Genomic DNA, 13728 nt, shown 5'->3' with positions numbered 1-13728 from the left:
GCCTGGGTGGCAGAGCGAGACTCCGTTTCAAAAAAAAAAAAAAATGGCCGGGTGTGGTGGCATGTTCCTGTGGTCTCAGCTTGGAAGCTAAGGCAAGAGGATCACTTGAGCTCAGGAGTTTGAGGATACACTGAGCTATGATTACACCACTGCACTCTAGCTGGGACAACAGAGTAAGACCCAGCCTCAAACAAACAACAAAAAAAAGATTATTCCTCTTCACACAATGATTAGTACTGTGTTCCTGTGATCCTTTTCAAAGCTCCCTTATGTATACTTTATAGACCATTGATTACTCAATATAGAGACCTGGAAACATTAAAGCCTCCATCTGTAAAACCAACAGCCACTGCTAATTGAAGATCAATTAAAAATAAATATGAGACATTCTAAAATTACAGTATATCAAAAAAATACAGTTCTATTTGAAAAACTAAGTCAAAACTTTTCAGAAAAACATCTATTTAATGAAGAAAAGTACAGATCATCCTAATTCTTAAGGATATACTAGACTTAAAAGCCATCTAGCTGTTTTTGAAATATATAGATCAGAAATGACCATATAAGGTCATATTTTTAAAAAATTAAAGTAAAAGAAACAGCAACTGATTCATGATCACAGTTCCTTATGCAGTAAACACATCACCATATACGTGAGACCAGGTCCTCAAATGTATAACTCTGTGCTCATGTGTGATCCCATTCCTCAAGACTGATTTTTGGAAAACTACAAAAAAATTTGTATGAATTTGCATCACTCATGCAGAGATTACCTGTAGAAAATTATTAACATAAAAAAACCCTAGTCTTATGATAACCTGAACATGTTCTCTGGGTCTAAGCATGTATTACACCCAATGAGATAAGAACGCATGTCCACATGCAAAACTTAAAAAGAAGTTCTTATTACCATGAAGACTGGTACATAACAAGATGGGAATGGTTGTGCTTCTATGATGTCAAACAGCCCCAAGACAAAGAACGGAAGAAAGACTCACAGTTACTATTCCATGTGTGTCTGTTTCTCTTTGCTGCTTTAATGTAAACATTGGAGTTATTACTGATGTGAGCTTTGAAAAAATTCTTCCCAGGTCAGCTTCTTCTTTATGATTTCACATATGAATGTATTTGTTATTAAAGCACACTGGCATCTGGAACACTGAACACAATATTTCAGAAACAAAGTTTTAATCTAAACCGGGCTGATGTCCAGAAGTGACCAGTCAACTAAGGGCCACAAATAAAACTGAGTGAAAACACATACATGCTGAGGTATAACAAACACAAAAGTCATGAATCAAAGACCAGACCTAGATTACTACGCATAAAAGAGAAGACTGATCAAACTCATGGGTGTTCTCCAGGCCATGGCTTACTAAACCACAAGACAAAACACAACTGTAAGCACAGGTTGAAGACATCCTCGAAAACCTAAAAACTGCTTGATGGAAGCTTTGAGCATAATTTGTAATCTATTAGTCCTCAAGATAGGAAAACACATTTTCACCGTTTTGGAATCCCATGTTGGGCTATAACTCTTATTAATATACTCCCAATCAGTATAATTTATTTAACTAAAAGTATCAGCTACAGTAGTTTGTAATATTTTTATTGGCATATGGTTTGGACCCCTGTACATCTAGCTCAAACTTACTATCTATTAAGTGTGCTTTTAACATTATTTGGTATGTGTAGAATGCTCTTTTGAATGTTATATAGCTGAACAATTCTCATTGGTTCAATCAATCATGTTGTCTTTACACATTGTGATGTTAACAGCAATAAATAAAAAGGAAGTCCAAAACTATTCACTGAAATATAATTTTAATATAAGTTTAAAGCTTTATCCAAAAAATGTCAATGGCCTTTTAAAATATCAGAAGCCGAAAGGATGAACTACTATTTAAATAAAAATGAAATTATTGTTAGAAGTCTGATTTTTAAAAATTCACTGTAATGCTTAGGCCAAATTAGTTTTACGAACTTAATGGGCAAACACAATGCCACAGTAAGAAACTCGTCCCATATTTCAAGGTCTACCTCCTATGCTGGAACTGGCCAGTTTTTCAGATATTTACTCAGCACTATTTCGTACTATATCTATTAAAACAATTAGCACAGATTAATTTATATGATAGATATTTACATCAACTAGCGTTTTCCAGCCAGTAGAACATGTTTGCTTTGAGGACAAGGGTTGTTCCGTATTCATCTTTACATCTCCAAAGTCTAGGTCAAGCACCAACATTCTGTAGGCACTCAATCGATGAATGCCGAAAAAATTGGTAATAGTTTCTGCTACCCTAGCCTCACCAACACTTGACCTAATTATTTAATTTGGAAAATGTTCTTCGAATATCACCCAAGAAAAGCAGAAAGAAAGGTGTCAAATGACATAAAGTTTAAACTAACTTCAGTTTACCAACCAATGTGAATGGTGTTTTACTAGGGGGGAACGAAACACAAAAACGGAAGACCAGCACCTTCGGAAAAGCATTATTCAGCTAAAACAATGCAAGAAGAGCACACTCTTAGTAAGATCATCATCCACAAAAGCTACTTTGCTAAAATAGACACCCTATTTCCATGTTTCATGGATCAGGGAAAAAGAAAAGCCAGTTTAAAAAAAAAGACAAACTTTTAATCTTCCATATCTGAATTAGGCTCTGACTTTGCTGAATTTGCAAAGATAAAAGATTTTAATTTCAGATGAATAGGGCTCTTAGTACAAAAAAGCAACATGTTATGCTGTATTTTCAAAATGTTTGGCTACTTGTATACAAAAGTATTATTTATGAAATCTCTTCCACTTAGCACAGCAGAAATAAGTTCCTTAGGTGAAATTAAAAGCACCCTTAAATCACTTCCTAAACCGATGAATTAGAACTGCTGACTGACCCTACATCTGATTCATGTTTGATCAGGCACTCTGAAGTGATGGCCATGAATCTGCTTATTAATTTGTCCACTAATATGGAATTGTCTTTCAAAGCAAATGTCAGAAGTAACCATTTTATAACACTATGCATGTTATACTGTTGATTCCTTTAGTAAAATATATTCACTGATTAAGTATTTAAAAACACAGAGCACAGGCTGGGCATGGTGGCTCACGCCTCTAATCCCAGCACTTTGGGAGGCTAAGGCAGGTTGATCACTTGAGGCCAGGAGTTGAAGACCTGCCTGGCCAAAAGGGCAAAATCTTGTCTCTACTAAAAATATTAATACAAAAATTAGGCAGACGTGGTGACCCGCACCTGTAATCCCAGCTACTTGAGATGCTGAGGCACAAGAATTGCTTGAACCAAGAAGGCAGAGGTTGCAGTGAGCAGAGACTGTGCCACTGCACTCCAGCCTGGGTGACAGGGTAAGACTCTGTCTCAAAAAAAAAAAAAAAAAAAAAAGGACCAAAGCACAAACGATATATTCAGCTAGGAAGACTCAACTTCTCATGAAAGAACAAATAATTTCTACTGATATACCAGAGGAATTAATAAATATTAAAAATAACAGCTGCCATAGACATTTCTATACTAGATATACCAACTAGAAACAAAACTGACTAAACATCAAATATATACTAAGTTTATAAACAAAGGTTTAGTCTTTGACAATGATCTTAGAGATGAAAATTTACAAGCCCCAGGTCAGAGAATTTTTCATGTAACTTTCCTTACAAGTGATAAAGTACAGAGTTTCAACCTTATTACTTGAAAATGAAGACTTCACTTCTAGGAGAAAAAAAAAATTGGGGCGAATTCTTAACTAAAAGTTGTCCCAAACCTTTCATTTTTAACTTCTTGGAATGCAGCCCTAATGGCAGGTAAATACAGAAAAAGCCTCAGGAGATTGTGGCACTGCAGACAGGCAGTCTAAGCCTGGCGTGATCACTTACTAGCTGTGCGACCTCAGACAAGTTATTCAACCTGAGTTTTAGTTTCTTTGTCATTAAAATTGAGTATTTATCATCAGAAAGTTGTAGTGAAAAATAAAGTAATAAAAACAAAACTGAGCCTCATAAGGCAGGCCTTAGTCCAGATTATCTTTCTCCTTTCCTCCCAGTGTAAAATACTCTTTGGGAAACTTCTACAAACTGCATTCAACTTTCCTGAAGTTTAAATGAAACTGTGTAGTCGTTCTATCAACCTGAAACTGAAAATGTTTGGATAAGGAGTTTATTTCCATTATTTCAAAAAAACAACAGGTGCCTTTATTTCACAGAGCCCTGCTAAAGGTTCCTTATAATCCCTTCCTAACTGACACTTTCATATGTAGAGATGTGTATAAGTCTGAAGCTCATGTATCAACAATTTTTATATAGATAGTCATAAATACCAAAAGGATTCAAAAACTAAAAATCGATCTTTAAACTCAAACAAAGGTGTTTTTAAAAAGGAAAACTCAACTCCCGATTCCCCATTCTAAAATATTTTTATGCAGTATCACAGATGCACATTACCAAATATAATAGACTGGGAGAGAAAAAAAGAGATGAGAGAGAGGAAGGAGAAGAGAAGGAGGGAGGAAAAGGAAGAAAGGGAAACCTGGAAGGGAAGAAAATGATTATTTCAGTAACTCAAAAGATAATCAAAGTCTGACAGCTGGATGTAAAGAATTATTTTCTCATTTTGTTCCATGCTCCACCACATTCCCTCTGCAGTCCATGAGAACTCTACACTTGGGTGAGTTTTGAGAGGTGCACCAAAAGCTGAAAAACAAGCCAGCATTTTTAATATTAAAAGAATCAGCATTGCTAATAAGACTCCCTCTGAATTACTTAATCTGTGGCTTTCCTACACCAAGGAATGTAGTCATGTAAATAAATAATGAAAGTCCTATCAATAAACAATTCTTTAGCATTAACAGTTCCCGTCTATATCAAATGAAGACTGAATTAAGTCTCACCATAACAAACCAGATAAAATTATTACTTGGTTCCTAGAGTGCCATACAGACTCTTCCCCATGACATATTTTTCATTTTTCTAAAGTAGTTTTATAGGAAATTAAAAAGCAAGATCTGAACATTTCATAATTAATTATTGAAAATAAAGGTATCTAGAACCTCTATAAAACAATATAACCTAAAAACATTTTCACCTGAGAACAGACTAAATCACAGAAAACACTTTCTATTTTTATTTTCCTGATAGACGGAAAAAAAAAATTGGCAGGTAGCAATATAATAAAGGAAATATAACCTCTAATAACAATAAACCATTAATGAAAGTAGCCTGAATTTCATTCATTACATATGAAACATTTTTCAACATGGTACAGGTTTCAAATGTTATGCACATTTTAGTGTGTCTCTGTTTAATAAAACTAAAAACAACAACAAAGGAATCACCACATCAAAATGGAATATAAAAGGTTCCATTAAATGTGAACTAACCAGGTTCTGCATGGGTTTAAGCTTTCCTTACCTAGAAGCCTTTAACTTGGCTCAACTTAGACGGTAAAAATGATGTCAATGACTACCAGTTTGCTTACCTGACTATATCCTCATGCCTTACACCTGTACATTTGGAGCCACAGGATTTCAGCAGACAGTTTGATTGAGGTAATATATAATGTTAAAAAATCTTTCATCATTTGTTAGCTGGCAAGGAACTTAAATTGTTCAATGATCAGTGATCAAAGTTAGCAAAATAATTTTTCATTGGGTTAAGTGGTTAGTAATATCAGAGAATTTCACTCTACCAACCAAGGGAGTTAATGCAATAGGATCACAATCCCTTATTTAAAACCCTTAGGTCCTGATATGCGTCAGGATTCAGAATTTCGTGGGGTTTAAAAAGGCAAAATGGTACCTACCTATAGCACATATAACATAACATTCCTAGCTAGATCTAGGATAATACCGTACAACAAATCAATATTAATATTTCCAGCAAAATATGTGAACATTCTAAGCGGGCTTGAAAACTACTTTAAACAATCCCATGACAGTCTGGGTTAGGTTTTGGTACCAAATGAGTTTTGATGTCACACTTTTGAAGGAAAAAAAAAAAACTTTTAGTTTTTCAAGCTTTTTAGATAAAAGATTGTGAATCTATTTCCAATACTACTACATCAAAGAACAAAGGCGTTTTCAAAATATACAGAGCTTATTAATTTACTGGAGATCAAAAATGTATGGCAAATTAAAATTTAGCAAAGTGGGAAGATGTTCCTGGCAAATATAACCTTAAAAATTAGGAAATACCAGAGTCACTTAATTTTAATTTATTCAAACACATTTAATGATTGTTGAGACTACTTCAACAAATTTTTGTGTCAACATATATTTGAGTAAGACAGTACAGTTTGAAAACCCTGATACCTGTAGTCTTCTGTACTTTCTTTACATTTCCCTAGCTTTTGGGTTTCACATTGTTTGAGATTTCAGGGATTTAATGTATTCCCTATTTATCTTCTCCTTAGCTTGCCCCTATTTTCAAGTGCCTATTTGGTGCAATGCAATTTGCTAAGCACTACCTATGTAACACTTCTCAATCTCCATGCCTTGACACAAGGATAAGTTTTAATTGTTTATGAAGAGTGCCCCAATTAGAACAACTGAAGTACCACAATTTACAATTTTCCAAGTGTATATTAAGTATATTCAAAGTTTTCATTAAGATAACACCACTCTTGCTTGCAATTTGATATGATTTCTTGACTTTTTCTTAAAAAGCAGTGGCTTTATCACACTGTGAACTACCTATACAACCCACAGCATAATTTACCTGTCTGTCAACCAGGGGAAATCATAATGTCTCATATGTGAACATTGGTCACGTGTTTTTGTTTTGGTTTTTTTGAGACAGGACCTTGCTCTTTCAGCCAGCCTGGAGTGCAGTGGCATGATCACAGCTCACTGCAGCCTCGACCGTGTGGGCTCAAGTGATCCTCCTGCCTCAGCCTCTGAGTAGCTGGGACTATAGGCACACACCACCACCCCCAGCTAATTTATTTTTCCTTTTAGTAGAGGCAAGGTCTCACTATGTTGCCCAGGTTGGTCTTAAACTCCTAAGCTCAAGCAATCCTCCTTCCTCGGCCTCCCAAAGGGCTGGGATTACACATGTGTCTTGATGGAAGAAAGTTTGAGAACTGATACTCCAAGACATTCTAATATCTATCAGTCACCAGAGAGAATGCCCTGTGCTGACAACTACCTACCTTGAAATATGAAAAGAGCTGTTTTCTAGTCCCATACTCTACCTTTCCAAAGAGGTAGGAAAATCATTCCCCAAACCTGAAGGAGCACCGTACTTAACCGTGGCATGCCTCAGCTGTGCGTGGCTTTTCTCCTTCTGGTTACTCTTACTATTTCCTTCCCTAACAAATTACTTGTCCAGCACCTCATGTCTAGTTAAAAACATACCAATGTTTCATGACAACTAGAGGTGAGAATCATTTTAGAGAAAAAAAAAAAACTAAAAGGCTTTCAGAAATTTCAAACAGTGGAGGACGGGGTGAGATGAGATGTAATTATAAAAACAGAGACTATATATTGAGCGCTAACTGTGAATAAGGGTCCTACATTCATCACCGTCTTATGTAATCCCTGTATTATTGCATGGTAAATATTACCATATCCATTGTGCACATATGAGAATGAAAGTTTAAGGGATGTGAGGTAACATGCTCAGAGTCCCCCAGCTAATAAGCAATAGAGGCAGCAGGAGTGGAACCTAGAGCTCTTTGGTGGCAAGGCCTCTGTTCCTTGTACTACAACTTCTACTACAGGAGCATCTACAGAGGGTGATGAACACCTTCTCAGTATTGCAAACACACTGAAATACAGCCAAAGAATGGTGAAGATGGAAGACACCTTATAAGTCAATGAACTTCAGCCCCACATTCAGAACATGACTCCTATCCAGTCTTGGGCCATCTGTCCTTCATATCAAGGTTTCTCAAAGTCAGTCGGAGGACCTCCTACTTGCTTTAGAATCACTTGCTATATGTGCTAAAATCTAAATTCTGTGGCACCACCCCAGAAACACTGAATGAGAATATCAAAGGATGAGGCCTAGAGATCTCCATTTCTAAGAAAGCAAGCCAGTACTCTAGGCCAGTGTTTTCCAAACTATAAGTCATGAAATCAATTTAGTAGATAATATGTAGTATTTTTTGTTTAATAAAATGGCTTGAAACATACTGGATTTATAAAGATCAGTTGGGAATAGAAAATATCAGAGGGCACTGCACTTTGTCCTGTTTCAAGAAACTTGTTCAGTTCTTTTATGTGGATTGGGATCTTAAATGTATTTTTTATAATATACCTCAGTCAAAAGTATTTAAGAAATACAGCTGTTTTGAATAATTTTTATCCCCATTCCTATTTCTCCTTTAAAGTAAGTTATTGGCCTTTTAATTATTCCTATTACAAAAGATGCAACCTTGTATGTTCCTTCTAGGAGTTCAGTTATTCCGCTCCAGGAGTTTCTGTTTTATTCCCTGAACTTTTTATCCGAGGACCATGTTTATCTATTGCTATAATTATTTAATGAACATTTTTAAATATTTTCAATTTTTTAAGATTTCATAAAATCCAATTCATTCTCATTAACTGTTACTTTGTGGGGTTTTTTGTTTTGTTTTTTGTTTTGTTTTAGAGACAGAGTCTTGCTCTGTCACCCAGGCTGGAGTGCTGTAGCGCAATCTCAGCTCATTGCAACCTCTGCCTCCTGGGTTCAAGGGATTCTCCTGCCTCAGCCTCTCAAGTAGCTGGGATTACAGGTGCCCACCACTACACCTGGCTAATTTTTGTATTTTTAGTAAAGACAAGGTTTCACCATGTTGGCCAGGCTGGTCTCAAACTTCTGACCTCAGGTGATCCACTGGCCTCCACCTCCCAAAGTGCTAGGATTACAGGTGTGAGTCACCACACCTAGCTGTTACTTTGTATTTTATACAAACCTTCTCATTATCTGAAGTTATTTCACTACCTAGATTCTCAAACTGACTTACATATTTTAACTTATTAAGTTTACATTTTGGTACATTTGGTAATATCAGTGCTTCATGGTCTACATTTAATCTTTTAAGTCTTTCATTCTCTCATCTTCTATTTATATATACTTTTAGATGAAATTCTTTACTGGCTTGCTTCTTTTGCATTCTCTCACATAACTGGCACTTATTTCAGTTCTTACCTGTTTCCTTGAAAGGAAAAAAAAATGAAAACGATCCCCATTAATACATGAGGATTTTCTAGGTATATCTGTACAGTTTTAAAATGAGGTACTGGCATTTCAAGGAAATATAATTGCCTTCTAAAGGATAATATCACATGTGAACTTTGAGCAAAGTTGTATTCAAAAGTGCTTTCCACAGGTATGACTTAAAATACAGAAATATTAACAATTAGACACAGTATGTGATGACTGCCCTTGAGGTAGTACAACACCCAGTGACTGAATGACAGTCACAGAATCTTCAAGCTGGAAGAGCCTCCATTCAGTCTCAGTCTTTCTTTTTACCTATTCCCTTCATAGCAGTGTTGTTCGTGTACTGAGGACTGCCTGCATCTGATTTCCCTGGGACACATGATAAAAACAAAGCAGTAAGATTACAATGTCTTTAGTAAAGTTGAGTTTGTTTTCATTTCATAGTGACAACAAGGAATCTGACAAAAAATACAGGAAAGATACCACTCAGGCCCATTTCAAAAGGTACCCTCAGTGGTGAAATGTTAAATAATGAGATGGACTTCAAGGTACAAGTTCAAGAAAAGTATCTTCCTCTTAAGTTAAGCACCTGCTTAAGGTTAAATCTTAAAGCACAGGTATGCCACGTTGGTGGCAATGTCATATGTCAAAATTAATGCCTATATTTAGTGATTTGGAGCATCTGATGTAACCATTGTAAACATTTTATATACTTTTGTAAGACACTAATAATGATTTCAGGGACTTCCTTTAGTACAGCAAAAAGGCCCATCTGTAATGGAACTGTTCTCAAAGTTTTTTTTTTTAGTAGTATAGAGATATGAAGCCTTTATTATTTCTATTAAAGATTTCTAATATAAAAGTAATTGAAATTCATGACAAGATCTACTTAAAAATATAGCCCTTGCTTTTACCCATGTTCTTTATGAAATGTAGGAAAACATATACTGTTAATAGGCTGACTAATGACTAATAATTAGAAATTGCCTGTAATTTTACTGAAAAGTATGGCTTTATAAATATTTTAGCTACTGAGCTAGATTTTCATGAGTTGCACAACATCTTCAGACCTATTCTTTATTTTTACAACATACAGAAAACTTATCAACTACATAGTTACTTACAGCAGAGGCCAATCATAATCATATGTGCATCCTCATTTTCATTCAAAGATATGTTCTAAATTCAATGTCTACATGAATCTGTTTCAATGGATTAAGTATAAAAATCAGATCTATAAGGTTAAAGGTCAAAGGTACTATATATACAATTTTCAAAATCTGTTAAAAGCACAGTTATCTAAAAAACTCATATACCTTGAGCTTTAAAAAAAATGGATACAAAGATCAAGATACTTTTTTTAATGTTTCAAAAATTGCAAATTTTAAAAAATAACTAAGTCTCTGGAGAAAGATTTTTCCTAAAACTGCCTCAGTACCTCCAAAGAGGTAACACTAGGAAACAATACAGATGAGCCACCTTTTCAATAGCTAGCATTACATGTGAAATGCAAATTAAGGCTTCAGTTTCAGAATCTAACAGAGACATGCAGAATAATAAAATGGGAAGTTTGGAAACACTTGGAAATGGAGAAGCAAAAACTTCTTCAAATTCTTATTTTGATAAGTAAGCCTCAAATCTAATAAATACATTTTAGATGCCAATAACTGGCAATTCATTGTCAAAATGACTTTTTTTAGATCACTATTACAAGATTTACACTATCAGAACTACTTCACTGACTTCAAAGTCCAAGACTGTTCTTGAAAATATTGTTTTAATGAAGCAGTCACTTGATATCTCAAAGAAATACAAGCACTTATCAGACTTTTATTCTCAACATTACTAACCTCTCATATTAATTTTTGAATTGGTCAAATACATTTCCATGGGGAAAGAAGTAATATTAAAAGTTTGCAATGAACTTTTATAAATGAAAATGTTGCAATGAACAAAATAATATGTCTAACAGCATAAATGTGGTGTTCTTTAGTAATCAAGAATGCATTTTGAATACTCTTGCCAAAAATGAAACTTTTCAAACAAGCTTTAAAAAAAACTCAAAGACAATGAAATCCATGTATTTCAGTGTGCGTGCACTAAATTCATCTTACAGAATCTTCTCATTTTGACCATTCTGATTGGCCTGCTATGTATGTGATGTATTCAGAGGTAACTGAACAAACCACCTAATTATAAGCAGTAATGCAATATTTATATGCCATAAAAAAATGTTCGATGAAAAACATATACAGATTATCTAAAGTCCTCTAGATTGTCTAAATGTTTGATGCAAAACTTACACAGATTATCTAAAGTCCTCAATAATACAAAAGTATATTTTGTTACCAGATGGACACTACCAGAAAGGTCTAGTCCTCTAACTCAATACTAAGACAACAATTTTATACCCTTAATACTAAGACAAGAATTTTGTTAATGTACACAATATCTCAGCAATCCAGGAAACGCCATAGACGAGGTCTCCAAATTTCCTTTCAAGGAAAAGTAAGTTCATTTTCATTCACAAAATACAATCTCTAAATTCACTATGGTAATATTACAAAGCACTACAGCTGATTTACACAATTTAGTACTAGTTTCCAAACATCAACAACTCAGAGTACCTGGGGTGTTCTTTTACAACGGAGGGGCAAACTTAGAAGGGTTTTCTGCAGATTAGGCTCATTGTGCTGCTTTCAAACACTCTATAAACCCTCAGTTCTTATCCACACTGTTACCTCTCACAAATTTTCCACACACTTACTGTCCCACACATATTTTGCAGATTTTTCCACTTGGGAGTCATATATCTGAAAAAGGCACTTAACGACAGATCTCAAAGTCATTGGTTATTAGATTTACAGGCTACCGAATTGTTCCTAATTTCTCCAAACATGTAAGTTTTGAAAGAAATTATGATCAATTTTGAATCAAACTAGTGCCCTAAACGCTAGATTTACTACACTGCCAACCCCACCTTTCCCCACCCCAAAAGTAACTGTTACAAACACCACAGGTTACTCAAGAAAGAGAACTTGAGAGAGAGTAAGCAAATGTCAGTCACTATAATTAGAGAGGCCTTCTGCACAATGCTTCCTTGGGTTTTCAATAATTCTTTCCACTCATACGCTGCAATCTTCCTATAGTATTGTCTAGCATTAAATTTACTAGACCTTCAATGCTATGTAAAATTTCATTATAAATTAAAATGCCTATTTGAAAATAAGTTTTGAAATGACAATTACTTGTAGATAAACACAAAATGAACATTTACTATCTTAATAATAACTCACAGCTGAATTCTAAACACTAAGAATCATAAACTGACTTATGCTGTGGGAAACTCAAGTGAGACAAGGTTTCTGGGGTGCTGTAACCCCAATAAAGCATCTTCCTATGTGAACGATAAAGACCCTTATGTCATTACTAATTGTCATCCAGCTTCCCTGTATGAAGAGTTTGCATACTTACCCAGGAAGGCGAATGGAAAGTACACAGGGAGGAAGATGAACTGCTGAACTGCAGCAAAGCCTTTGTCATATGATAGTGACCTATAAAGTATCAAATAAAGGTACATCATCAGTATGGTAGGGCTTTACAATAGTACAGTCCCAAGTCCTGTAACATCTACGAAGAAAGGGTACCAAAACCCAGGAGTCCAGCTCCCACTAACCCCTCCCCTTTCTCCACCACCCCCCCACACTGGAGAACTGTGGGAACAGAAGGCAAAGAAGCTCCCCGTATTCAAAGGGCAGAGGCTGGGGGACAGCCCAAATGGCATTCTAGGGTATCTCCAGCACCCTCGCTTCCTACTCCCCATATGTACAAAGCAGAAAGTTGATCCATTCTGCAAACGCAAAACCCACACCGCGATCATTCATCAACTTGCACAAGTGATCACCACCCCCAGGACAAATACACCAGTAACCAAATCATAGGGATCGATAGGCAGCCCAAGCCTCGCCTTGCCCAGGAGCCGGCGGGAGGTGCCACCGCGGCGGCAGCGGGTCCAGGTATCGAAGCCCTCAGCCTTTCAGACCTGGGCGGCCACAGCCGTCTCCCAAACACCCAGTCCGGGTCACAATCCCCAGACTGGAGATAGGAACCAACCGGGGAAAACACATTCACCAAAGCCCACAGCGGCAAGTGCAGGGCCACCAGGTCTGCGAGGTCGGGGTGGGGGGAGCTAGGAAACAAGGAGGGAGGAAGAGAGCGAGGGATCCCACCCCGGCTTTGTTGCTGGTCACCATCAAGTTTGCATCTTAGTACAAAATGTCGATCTTAAAGGCTGACAAGACAGAGGCAGAGGCAGAGGGAGAAAGAGAAAGGGAATAGAGTCCATCTTGCTTTGGGAAAGAGGGGGGAGGAAAAAATGAAGTGCAAATACCACACTCCGGGCGTAAAAGTCTGCTAAACACCTTTCCATAACGGAGGCGCAACGAGTGGGGTGTCCCCGTGCCCGTGCCTGCTCGAACTGGCGACGGTCTGGGCAGAAAACGCCTCCCTCTCCTCCTCTTCCTCCTTCTTCCCCTCCTCCTTCTCCTTCTCCTCCTCCTCCTCCCGCG

At 36.5% G+C, this 13728-nt stretch overlaps 1 protein-coding gene across 4 annotated transcripts in view; it reads right to left on the bottom strand.

The window, feature by feature from the left end:
- The window catches only part of BBX (bobby sox homolog (Drosophila)), a 282596-nt gene that overhangs the window by 266201 nt on the left and 2667 nt on the right, over positions 1-13728 (bottom strand). For 3 of the 4 annotated variants that reach the window (XM_011995361.1, XM_011995374.1, XM_011995367.1), the window contains exon 2: positions 12635-12714. The exons of the other annotated variant lie outside the window; for it this stretch is intronic. The gene's annotated coding sequence lies outside the window, so the exon portion shown is untranslated. The remainder of the gene's footprint in view (positions 1-12634; positions 12715-13728) is intronic. 4 annotated transcript variants of the gene reach the window in all.

The sequence above is a fragment of the Mandrillus leucophaeus genome, unplaced genomic scaffold, assembly GCF_000951045.1.
Source record: "Mandrillus leucophaeus isolate KB7577 unplaced genomic scaffold, Mleu.le_1.0 Scaffold113, whole genome shotgun sequence".
Lineage (NCBI taxonomy): Eukaryota > Metazoa > Chordata > Mammalia > Primates > Cercopithecidae > Mandrillus > Mandrillus leucophaeus.
This window is presented reverse-complemented; position numbering and strand designations above follow the sequence as displayed.